The following is a 13119-nucleotide window of genomic DNA, read 5'->3' on the forward strand; positions in this document are numbered from 1 at the left end:
GAACAAGAACAGGTTGATTCCTGAAAGTTTTACTTTCCCTCCAATTCAAATTCCTGAAGACGAATGTCAAAATGCCTCCAAGACCGAATCTATTAAGAGCTTGTTTGCTGTAGCCATTTCCTTCCATGCTTTCAGGACTGTCCCTTTGCATTACTGTTGTTAATATAACACATTGGGACCTAATTAAATACAAGCTTATGGCGGTGACCATGACAACAGTCCTACCTCTGACAGTTTTAAACCTAATCAGTCCCTAAAAGTTCTCTGAGATCTTCAGCACTGTTCCAGGTTCTTCCACAAATATTTGGCTTGAGCTGCTAGCAGCATCGAAAACCTTTTGCTCCTTGTTACCACAGTATTTTGACATTGGTCATTTTGAGGTCTTTATTTTCCATTTTTAATCCACTGTTAGATTAATGGGGCAGGAGAAATGAGCAATAAAAAAGAAAGAGCTTTGCAAAGGTGGTGGTTTGGTTAAAAAGCATTTTTGCATCCCACTACCCCCCCTAATCACCCCCATTCACCCCCCCCCCCCCCCCCTTGGGCAGAGAACATTCCCTGATTGCATAGAAATATTAATGCTCTGATGAACATTCTTTGCACAAAAATTTGAAGGGGGAAACGGTCTTGAGACATTTCGTTCAACCATGGTTAAGAGATGTACGAGTTAATGACATACTGTGAAGTGTTTCTCTCTGTCTCCTCGTTATCATGGACCCTCACTCTTAATAAACATCCCAAATATGAAACGTCGGGAGTGACTCATCATTTCTGAAGCTCGCATGCTTGGCATGTTTTCACCATGAAGGCCTCTCAGATATTTAACGCCGGTAAGCAGACTTGCCACGCGAACCTTGTGTGTCGTATCACAGCGGTGAATCTCTTGGACGCTGTGCTGATAAGGGGTATCCGCACAAGTGCCAGTGATTGGCCATTGTGATTTTCGAGGTGGACTGGTGCAGGATCTGAGGTGTTTTCTCGCCCATATGTGTGCAGTGTTGAGGGTTGAGACGCGTTCTCTTTAAATCATGTGGTATTCCATGAGTTTATCATGAGGGCTCGTTCACTTGTGCAACAAGTGGCACTCAGACATGATGATATCTCGTGCTGCACCTTCTGCTGACTTAAATAAAGGGGGGGGCTCTATGGAAAGTGCTTTGAGTAGTTGGCATGTTGCAAACAGTCCTTGCTTTAGTAACAGCCATTCCCGTTCCAATTTTTTTTCTCCCCCCAGTTGTTAACAGTAATTTTGTCCCCATTTCTTCCTACTCCAAACCCCAGCTGCCATGTCACTGTTATTTACTGTGACTACCCCCCCCTCCACCCCGTGCTGTGACTACCCCCCCCCTCCACCCCGTGCTGTGGTGGATGTGGCTGCTCTAACAGTTTGAGTCCAATGCTTGTTCTCTCCTTGCCAACTGTGCCCAAATCCTATTTAATAGATTCGCGCATGCTTGATGCCATTGCGAGCCGTCACCGGCCATGTCAAAGCTGGAGAACGCAGAAGGAAATGTGTATATTGCCCGCCACACACTGCATTTTCTCACCATGAATGTGAGTGAATTATAGTTCATCTGGGCGATGTGGCTTCACCCTGACGGGTAGCGTTTCGCCACCAGAATTCCTGCAGCTCATCCAGGCTCTTCTCCTCGGAGATGCCTGCTCCACCTCTGATGCATGGGAAACGGCAGCTGCTTGAGAAAACGACTTTCCTGTCCCTTTCATCCGTGCTAAAGGGTCCGAACCTAATCCTGGTGGTGTAGCCTCGGAGCTGCTGAAAGCATTCTCCCCCACGCCAATCGATCATGTCCTCCACCACCCCCACCCACCCCTCTGCACACCTGCTCCACCTGCACGGCTGTTTTAAAGGCTTAAATCCGCTGTTCATCTCAGGCGCTATTAAAAACCCCTTTCATCATCCAGCCCACTGTATATTACTACACTTTTAAACATAGCGGAGGATTGCACCCAAACACTCTGATCTCCAAATGTCTCGTTTCAAGATAATGCTCATCGCTTCACAGACGCTCCTTAAAAGCGTCAGCTTGCCGGTTTCACTCGGAACATAAAGATGAACCCGGCAAGCCGCTCTTACCATGTCCCCTCGATTAAGCTTGACATTTAAGAAACATAAACATGTTTGAGGGTCCTTTTAAGATACTTTTATTGACCATCTGCCTGCGTGTAGTAGTATTTTTACTTTTTCTCCCCCCCCCCCCCACTTGTGTATGTTGAAGGAGCGAGGGGTGTGTTAATGCAGCCGGCTGGGAGCGTCTCTGAGTGCTCACGGAAAGGTCTTGGCCACTGAACTGAGGACGCGTTCAGTAAACACAACCCTCTTTGGCCGCTCTCTTTCCTGCACAGTGGAGCAGTCTGAATTGTATTTAAGAACACAGAAGTCGATACCATTGCACTACTATACAACTGAGGCAGGATCTTAGATCAAGTGATCTTTTATGCAAATGATTTCATCTGAATAAGCAATGGTGGACCACCCCCCCCAATCTGCATAAAGAACTGTGTTGGCAGCGTTGTCTGTGCAGCGTTGGCTGTGCTCTCTATGCTGCCCGGGTTGGAGCGGCCGAGTCTGGTCTGCGATGCCTTGAGTCTAAAAGTGTGTTTGTGCAGCACAAGCCAGAGACAAAATATTTACCCCGGTGTTGTTTTAAACTTGGACCCGGTGTGATGTGTGTTAATGTGGAGGTCACCCGTAGCTGACCTCCCACACTGGAGGCCGTGGACATCGGCGCTGTCGCTACCCGCACATAGAGGCGGTTCTGCTGAAGCTCTTCTGCTGCTGGTCTAGCATGGGAGAGTGGCTTGAAGAACATGATGAAGATGATGGGTGCTTCCAGCCATTTAAGATGAGCCAAGTAGTGTTTTGCCATATTTACCACCAGGCCATGCTGTTTACACTTCTGCATTCTGCGTTACCTGCTAATATAATTTTAATTAAAGTTATTAATTCCTAATAAGTTGCAGGTAAAGGTTTGTTATTGACCTATCGTGGCAGGGTAAGATTGATAAGGATTTGCTATGTGACCTCTGGGTCTGCAAGAAAAGGATTATGTAACATTTAGCCATTGCTTTTCTGTCTTGTGTTTCTGGTATAGCACCTCGGTGTGCTTTTATTTACTGTAAGCATGACAAACTCAGAAAATAAAGTGCATTGTACTGCTGCTTGGGGCAAAATGCACATGCAGGTCAAGGCGGGTGGTCTTCTGTCAGCTGGGATGGGCAGTTTTTCTGGAGGCCAGCCCTCAACGTGACGTTCTTCAGCGCTTCTACGAACCATCGATGACCAGCAGGCCTCTCGTCACATCTCACTTTCTTCTGAGAGATCCCGCTCTGCGATTACCATGAGACCTTACTCATGTGTCTTCAAACAGGTTCAGGTTCTGATTGGATTTGGAACGAAGACGTGGAACTGGAACGTTGCCTCTTGAAGCTGGTCATGTGACCTGCCGGTGCGGTCCATGGGGGTGCCAGCGAAGCTCACCTGCTTAGCTGGCCCTGTCGACAGCCTTTGAAGCGCTCCACGCTCCCCTCAAACAGCAGAGGCAGCCTGAATCACAGAGCAAACAAATAAGGTTCTTTTCAAATGCTCCCCGGACTCCGCACTGCCCAATTATGGCTTCTTGGGAGGATGGCCAGTTAGGCCGTGTTTTGATGTGTGCTGCCCATGAGGAATTGTAAGCAATCAGGCAGAGAAGCTCTGTGGAGGTGTCTGTGATGAGCCTGGCTCTGACGCCAAGCTCCCCCCTCCGACTCCTCTCCGCTCACTCTGTTGGACACACGCTCTCTTTCCACGCGTCACAGGCCGAACACGCTCTCTTTCCACGCGTCACAGGCCGAAGTCTTGGCCCCGTACAGTAGTGAGGTGCTGATCACAGCTCCCCGGGTCAGGGGCTTATTGCACGGCCAAAAGTCCAGCTGTTGGGGGAGGGGGGGGGGGTGTAGTCCAGGAGAAGGAAGCATATTTATATGAAACACTTCTTGAGGAGTAATGGATTTTTGATTTTTGGTGGATCTTGTGTGCTGGAACTGTAACTAAAAGGGCATAATTGCAAAAAAAATTAATGTTACAATTCTTTGTTCTTTAGTTTCTGGAGTATTATCTTGATTTCTTTGCCCTAAATTAATTGGTACCAGTTTGTGTCTCTTAACAATGTTCGTTTTTTAGCAGTGATGTTATCTACACAGGTCTGCTATCTATATTAGTAGCCTTATATTTTAGACCATAGGCATACTTTACATGCTTGCTGTCAAGGGAATGTATATAAAATCATTTCATTAAAATCAAGGGCGTTTTTTGTAGTAAAGCCAAAGAAAGAAATTATTCAAAAGGTGGAAATTTTTTTTCAATTTTGTGCCCTTTGCCCCTGTGATGTTTCAGGACCTATTTTACATTTTTGTGTCCTGAAACATCACGGCAAACAATTTCACATTCTCCTCCTGTGTATGTAGTAGTTCACACACTGCAGGTGAATTAAGGCCGTGACGTGGACTCAGGATGAATTCTGCTAATATGACTGTGTAAGGCTGCCTGTCTCGGTGCTCGGAGCAGCTGGAAGTGTTTGGTGCCCCCGTGCGGTGACTAGCGTCACTCAGCGCTATGGCCTGTCTCCTTCACCACTGCTGCTTATCTCATTCCGTGACATGCCGGCCACTTTGGGGCGGTCAGGAGAGGTGCCTCTTATCTGAGCGGGTTTCTGAAGATTTCCGTGAGAATCCCCCCTTAAGAAATGCCTGAAGAGAAGCTTTGGAATGGAGCAGAAATCCCACAGGAATGAGCCGAGAGCAGGAACCTGTAACTGTGTAGTGTGGACCCAATGGGGTTGGGGGGTATGGGGTTTATTTTACTATATATGTAGTATATATATATACACACACCCATATATATGTATTGTATGTATGTATGTATGTATGTGTGGTGTGTGTGTGTGTGTGTGTGTGTGTGTGATTGTGTGCATGCGAGTGCATGTTGAAAACACCATTACAAACAACCCCTAGTCCCCCATGCTGTAAGAGGCTTGAATGTAGATGAATGTTGCCTGATTCAGTGGCTGTTTCTTCACCCGTTACTGTGTGACCTAACAGGTGAGGAGGAGGAGGAGGAGGAAGGAGGGGGGGGATGGGGCTCTTGGCAACTGTGCCTCCCATGAGGCTTCTCATCCAGGCAGGAGGGAGAGGTGACGGGTGAACAAAGAAGCAGGAGTGCAGATCCTTGGTGGAGTCGGATATCAGGAGGATAACCAGTGCAGTGTCAGAGAGCCACCACTGCCCAACACAAAAGAAGGACTGACACCAGAAAAGAGGGATGAAGTTTCAGAGGCTGGGCTTGAAAAGGAAAACATCACCCCCCCACCCACTCTTTTTTTTTTTCTTTCGAACAGCAGCAAAAAATCTCAGCCCCCCCCTCATGCGGGTCATAATGTCTCACCCACTAGAGGAATTTTCACCACTTTAAAGTCTCGTCTCGAGAATCACCCCCCCCCCCCCCCCCCCCGCGCACACACCCCTGAACACAAATGCTCCAAAATTGCCACTATAGTGAGTGATTAGATCCATTCGTGTTGTTTTTAATTGAGAGGGGCAGGTTACGATGAGGCAGGGGTCAGGGATGAATCAACGAGGGGGGGGGGGGGGGGGGGTGGGAGGGTGTCCCGCGGAAAATGAAATAAAACCCCCACCTGTCAGCACTCTTTATCATGGCACGGCAACCTTTTGTGTTTTTTGTGGGCGGCTGGCGGAGCCCAAAGTTAGACTCGTAGCCCTCATCGCACTCAGCTTTGTGAGCTGCCAGCTTATCTGTGGCGCTTTTCCAAAGGTGGGGGACAGACAATACCCTTCCGTGCCATGGGAAGGGGGTGTAGAGTTCTGGGGGTCCCTCCCTGAGCGTGCAAGACCAGGTTCATGAACATGGCACGAAAGGAGAGAACTCTCCACCTCCTCTCTACAGGGTTGGCGCTCGCACACCTTTCTCCCAGAAATGTTCCAGCCAGGGCAGGCTTGATTAGCCGTGCTTCTGTGTTGCAATGTTGGTGGATAATCGCTACTGTGAAACATACATCCTAAACTGTTTTTAATTGTCAGGTTTGACAATGAAGATATATTAATATATCTTAAGTTATATATAAAAATATATTAATTTCATTATGTACTAAAACAACTCCTGACCATTGTAATTGTTGAGAAAGGAAAAAAACTTTTTTTTACATTTGGGCCAATGGCATATCTGGTGCTGCCTACAATGAGCTACCCCCAAATCTCCAGCATACGTTAAAAAAGTCTGGTGTGTGACTTGTGCCTGTGCTTTTGTCACTGTTGATCGGGCAGTGTGTGCTCGGGCTAGGCTGCCCATCACAGCAGCTGGGCTTCATTTGATTGGCTAACGTCCTCACTCCCTTACACGCTTGCTCACCATGTCTTATTACAGTGCACCAGGACGGTGTTGCTAAGCCCAGTGACCGCAGTGACCGCAAACGGTTATTAATGGAGCAGAATGGTGTTGAGACTTGGGGGAAGTCTTCATTCTTCTGGTTGCTCAGTGATTCACCGCAACAATGGTGAAAATGCCATTTACTGATGAGAGACTGTTCCACACAGGTTACACAGGACACAGCCCAGTGCCAAGAACACCGAACCAGGTCCTCAGTATAATGAATTACAGCTCATACACAGAGAAGGTCAGCGTTTCTCCCTCTCTGAGGCAGCGGTAGATATTCCTCAGCTGCATGGTGGCTGGAAGGGGAATCTCAAACCAGACTAATTTCTTGCATATTATGGCAAAGGTTTACACTGGAACTGCTTGCACTGAAATTCATTCGAGCATCAAATTCCAGAAATTGTTTTGTTTTGTTTTTTTTTTTTTCCTGGCAAGGCTGACATTTACTTTGCTGAGTTGCACCACTGCGTTATGTATCCTGCAACGTCTATAGTCATAGAGGTCATCGCCAGCCAAAAAACACTAAAGACCTGTGCAATAACATTTTGGGTTAAATACTAGTGTCTACATAATTGTGCTCTTTCCAGTCTACCCATTTCTATAAATATAATGATTTGCTAATAAAGCTTGTGCAGTAGTGATAAAGCTGATAAAGCTTGTGCAGTAGTGATAAAGCTGATAAAGCTTGTGCAGTAGTAGTGCACTGACACAATAACAGCAGCTTTGTACCCAAGAGTATCAGTCCACTTCAATTATTTAAGCCTGGTCTTTGTCAGGTTTCATCATTTTAAGACAAAAAGTGTCTAAAGTAGTGGAATTATTGTGTTTAATCCCTTTACTTGAAAGTTTATGAAACCTGGTAGATATGCTGCTTTGATTAACCCCAGAACAAATTAGTCCAATGTTAAACATGAAAAGAAATACCAGTATCCAGTCAATCAAACAAACTTAGCTTGACTCGATTAAACACAAATGTTTCATAATTGACTTCAGATCTTCCATCACAACTAATTGGGCTGGCGGTCATGTTGATTTCCCAGGGGTACCACCACAATGCCTTCATCTTAGCAATCAACTAAATGTGGATATTGTAGAGGTCTACATGGCTGCATAATCACAGTAACTGATATTTTCATCCTACATACTTATAAACACAAATACTTTTGTACCGTACATTGATATTTCAAATTCCAGTTACTGTAATACATTCCTGTTTATTGATACAGAATTTTACACATTCAAGAAAGATGCTTAATGCTTAATTTTTAAAGAAGATATGAACTTTTAAAAAGTGATGTTAACCTTCCAACACACCTAAACCTCTAAAAGTAAAAGGCCAAGAATGTGGAATCATTTGGTTTTTCGCCTCACTGTTCATCTTACTGTAGATGCCCTAATGACCTGAATGGCTTTGAAATAATACTCTTCTCATCATGAGGAAAGGTGCCATGTTTTTATCAGGACAAATGCTTACTTCTTTTCTGAATGTTATTAAGATTAAAAGACGTGATTAGAAGATGATTTACAATAAAACATATATTAGATTGATAAAGACTACAAAGCTGAAGAAAGTGGATACACCATATCATTCATACATTGGCATAAAGCTCTAATTTGTATAATTTTACATTGATCTAAGTATGACTATGAGTTTGGCTTCATTTCAAGAGTTAATAGACGTGACTGATTGCCTTGTGTCATTCCAAATTGCCACTTTTTCTTATATTGATTGTCTTCCTTTCAGGTGAAAAGGATTTCATTGCTTCTCCCCTTTCTCCCCCTTTAAACCAGCATCCATGTATGGGCCGCTCATATGTTAGAGGCACCTCAGCTATGGTTCTATTGTGAAACGTTATCCTCTTCGTTTTCTCCAGAAATTTGTGAGGAGATGATTTGCTGTCCAGGTAGAGGAAACGGATCTCCTGCTGCTGGGTGGCTGTGATTAAACAGATGGGTATTAGGTGTCCACTGTGTTGAGACCCTTACTGTACTTCAGTCCAATCATCTCCAAACATGTGTTCCTCACACAGTTCCTCACCCCTGTTCCTCCACATCTTGCTCCTCCAAAAGGGTACAAAACAAGTTTTATATTTTTCAACCTTGTATATGTGCATCACAATTATATATATAAAAATGCCTAATCCATCATGTCACCTTATTATGATATCTTCCCTTACATAGTTTGAATTATTCTGCAGAGGTCAGAGACTGGAGAAATGGATATTTCTGGATAAATCAGAGCCTCAGAGAGAATACTTCATCCTGCCTTCTCAGAAATCAGTAACAAATATTCTGTTAAGTCTCACTGTTCCATCATGAAACGTCTTCCCATTATCAGTACATGCTTTTCTACATTTTATGAGGTGATGCATCTTGCAGCTGTAATATATTGCTTTACCCCCGTTTCCCTCAACAGTTGTGCAATGTGTGTTTCCTTGTTAGACACTCCAAAGCCAAAACTCCAAAATAAACAAAATCTGAGTTCAATCCCAGCAACCAGCCACAAAGAGTCCAAGAGAGTATCATCAATAAACTTAACAATCCCCATAATTGTTCATATATGTCAAGGATCTCCACGGTGAGTCAGGGGATGGATACACACCAGGGAACCACGGCTTTGTTTATACGTGTGGCGTCTAAGGATCCGGACTGCGGTTGCCTGCTACTGCTCAAGACCCTTAGCAGATAAAGGACGCATTCGAGATGCATTAGAGGTACATTAAGACATCACCCTAATGTTAAGAGGATTGCCAGATGGCTGTCATTGTTGACATTGACTGCTCATTGCCATATTTGATGGATTATGTTAAGGTGCATTTGCTAGTAATGAAATCAGAGTGAGCTATATTTTATAGGGATCATTCATTTCAACTTCGATCATTTTCTATGTTTATAATAATGAATCGTGGGTAGTAATGTAGCTTTGGTTCTTCTTAAAATCACCTGTTTTATGTTTTAGATATGAGACCGAAAATCACAGTGTTCATTTGTATGTTATCAATAGCCGTGAAGGGGAAGAGATGTGAGGAGACCAGAGTGCTAAGTTCACCTTTTGTTCACTCTTAAACTACCCACTCTTAAACCGCCCAGTCTTAAACAGGTTTCTTGAGACATTTTACATTTTCCCAGTCTGAGAGTCTATGGAAAAAATGTCCTACATGTTAACATTCTCAGATTCATCCTGCGCTTGCTGGTTCTCAGAGCTCAGAGCCTATTATAAATATTTAAGGGAAACTGTTGACATGAAGATAACACTGACAAATTGAGCTGTGTGCGGGAAGAAAGGACCCAAAACCCATAATAAGTCCACAATTGCAGCTCAGACTTGCTTAGTTTATGTTTTTCGTCACTGGTGTTTGCTATAGGGTAATATCCATCATTTTTATAATCCGATATCAAAGTTTTTGGAAGACATTAAGTTTGGGATATTGGGATGATAGGGTCTGTATAAATGTTCAGATTTGGCCTTTAGACAATTCTGAAGCCAATGTGGTGGATATCAAGCTTGCAACTCAGCACTGTGCAGCTCTTGAGGTCTTCACAGCAGTGATGTTTACAGCACACTGGCCTGAGAAGCAGAAGGGAGAATGCTAGGTTAGGAGGCACTGGGGAACAGACAAAGCCAGAAGGTTGCTTGGCCCATGAAAGGCTCTGGTGTCAGATTGATTTGAGAGATCAATAATTGGTCATTTAAATAGAGTATCAACTTTCAAAACAGTCCTTCATATGGTCATTTTTCTACTTTCCTGTAATGACTCAACTGTAATGCAATGACTCTCTCTGTGCATGCAGGCTTGACTAACAGCCCTGCTTTTAAACCAGCTGTGTTATTAATGCAAAATGGATTATTCCCTGAAGTATTTGTTTGGAATCCTTAACACTTTAATCACATTTTTAGACACGTGAAGGTTGGGGTTAGTACTATCTTAACACTTTGCTGTAAACCCTCTGGGGTTCTTTGCAGTTCATTTATTTATTTATTTAGCATGTTAAACAAGACGACGGGAGAAATCCATCTAAATATCTTGAGGGTGAGCCAAATGTTGCAAAATACACTTTTTTCATCATGGATCCTGTTCTTCTAAACTGTGTCTGTAATCCAACATTGTGCAGACCCAGAAGTGCAGTACACTGGTGCATGTTTATGGCTGTGAAGGATAGTCCTGGTGTATCACAGGGGAAAGACCTCAGTGAGATCATGGCTCTGTAGTTGCAGCATAATCCCAAGGCCAAACTGGTGAAGACTCTCTTCTCCCCCAGACACTAACCAGTCTGACCTGTGGGCAGGAACCATGCTTATACTGTAATCCAAAATCCCATTAGTCTAGAGAAGTTCAGATTTACAAATGTATCTGTGCTGACTGAAAAACATAGCCTGGCTTATACACTCTACAGTATACTTGCAAGACATTACCAAGTTGTGCTTTTGATATTCCAGTACGTTTTGGCATCTTTTTCAATGTTATTCTCTTGAAGAATGTTGGCATTAGATTTAACACTGTAATGCCACTCTTGTCTGAGGGGCCTCTTGTAGCAGATTCTATAGAGGTGCTCATTGGCTGTTTGCAGGAAAGACTGTTGTGACTGATGTCTGCTTCTCATAACAAATCAAGAAAGTTCTGCACAAATTTAGAGAGAAACTAAATGTACACAGGAACAGGGCAAAGAGATCAAGATTAAAATTGAATTTCAGATTTTCACTGTGGATTTATTTCCTGTGAAACAAGGACACAATCATTCCAGTTTGCTGCAGTCTGATGGTTGTCTGCAGTTCATTGATAGTAGAAGAGTCCCCAATAACAGGTATCTCATTCTCACGTATGTGAGCTGAGCCTTGGCTTGGATCCAAGGTTATTTAACTTATCTTAAAAGTTTAACTTGTATCAGTCTTTTCTTAAATCATCACAGACTCCTACATTCTGATCAGTGATTTTCTTGTTTGAGCTGATTTCTGCTTTGAGACCTCATTCCCCTTTAATTCCCCTTTTTAGATCTTTTTAGTTCTGGGTATTCTTGCAATACAATAGAAGTTCTCTTATTTTGGTAGGACATCTTCAACTCTGCGTGAGGTGTAACGAATGTCAAACATTGGCCTTGTAGAGTTTCTGAGTCTTAACAGGGTTGTTTTCACAACATGATTCACTTAGATAAACTCAAATCAATATTCTAAATATTGCCTCATGGATTATAACTGTTTATTTCTTGCCTCTGAAAACATTCACAGTGAATTATTTCTGATTCAGTGTTACTGCTGTTTATTGTGACTGAAAATAAGTTTCAGAATGAATCATATCCGAGCAATGACATTGCGTTTCGGTGTGACAAAGTTAGAATGAATGTGCAAACTGAAAAAAGACTGCTGTGAAAATGAAAGTAAAACTCAGATCAAGAAGATCGTGTGGACAAGATGTTTTTTTTTGTGGACCATTGAAACGCCCTGGCACACAATAAGGAGGCAGCTCAGTTGTAGCCTGTGCCGTGTCCAAGGTCCGTGTGTCCGTGTGTGTGTGTGTGTGTGTGTGCACATGCATGCGTGTGTGTGGGGGTTGTTCCAGTGATATTGTCTAATCTGGTCAAGCTATAGACTAAGTAAGGCATAAGCCAACAGCTGCTGACCAGATGACTGAGACCACCTGCTTCTTTTATTGCGAATGTACAAACAACGGCAAATTAAAAGTCCAGCAACCTTGAGTTTCCCAGCCTGAATTTCAGACTGCTTTAGATGTTTATAAAGCGATATGGATATTGAAAACCATAGGCAGAATTTGCATAAGGGTTTCAATAAGTGCTGGGCAGTTTAGAGTATGGCTGGCTGACTAGTATCATAAACCTTTTTGTGACAAAGTTTGAATACTGCATATAAAACGCATCTGGTGCAAACATTGGACCTCATAAGGCACGGGCACTAACAAAATTAAGCTGTGATTTTATTATGTGCTTTTAGGAAACATTAGGATTAGAATCTTCCATTAGCTCAGTTACAGGCAGTGAATGTGGAACTGCTCTTCAAGTAGACGTAGGGAAACGAGGTGCTGTCTCTCCAAGTGACATTTCCAAATGAGATGTTTATTTGTTATGGCCAGCAGTGGGAGGGCCAGGTTGTTCAGTAGGAGGGATACGCATAGTCCAAAAGACCAAAAAGAACACCGAGATAAATGGAGGCAACTGATTTGATTCATTTCTCCCCTGCCTCATTGGAGGAAGGAATATTTAGGATATAATTTCAACTCCTGGTCGCATTGCTTTTGCTCCAGATAATTATCAAATGTGTCATGGTGTTTCTGTTACCAGGCAACCAGCTCTAACCCTCAGCATACCTGTTCAATCGCACCTCTCACATGAGAAGATCAGGCACCCTGAACCAACCTCTCGTGTTTGTAATATTCGAGTTTGCCACTCGCTGTTTGAAGTGTGACCTGCTCCTATAAGTCTCCATAATTAAGTGTCCTCAATGAGAGAAAGGCTGAAAGGCTAATGCTGACTAAACTGCTCTTTGCTTAGGCCTATAAAAGTGGATATTTCACGCGTAATGGCATAAATTACAGTTCACTCTCCGCTTGTGCTTTTAGCTGTTCATACCCGTGGTCTTCAACGCTCCTGAGGTTCCTGGACTCTGAGTAACATTGTAAGGATTCCATTATTTGTGGTTTACTTTGGCAGCGTTTTAGCTT

This window comes from Brachyhypopomus gauderio, chromosome 18 (assembly GCF_052324685.1).
Source record: "Brachyhypopomus gauderio isolate BG-103 chromosome 18, BGAUD_0.2, whole genome shotgun sequence".
NCBI lineage: Eukaryota > Metazoa > Chordata > Actinopteri > Gymnotiformes > Hypopomidae > Brachyhypopomus > Brachyhypopomus gauderio.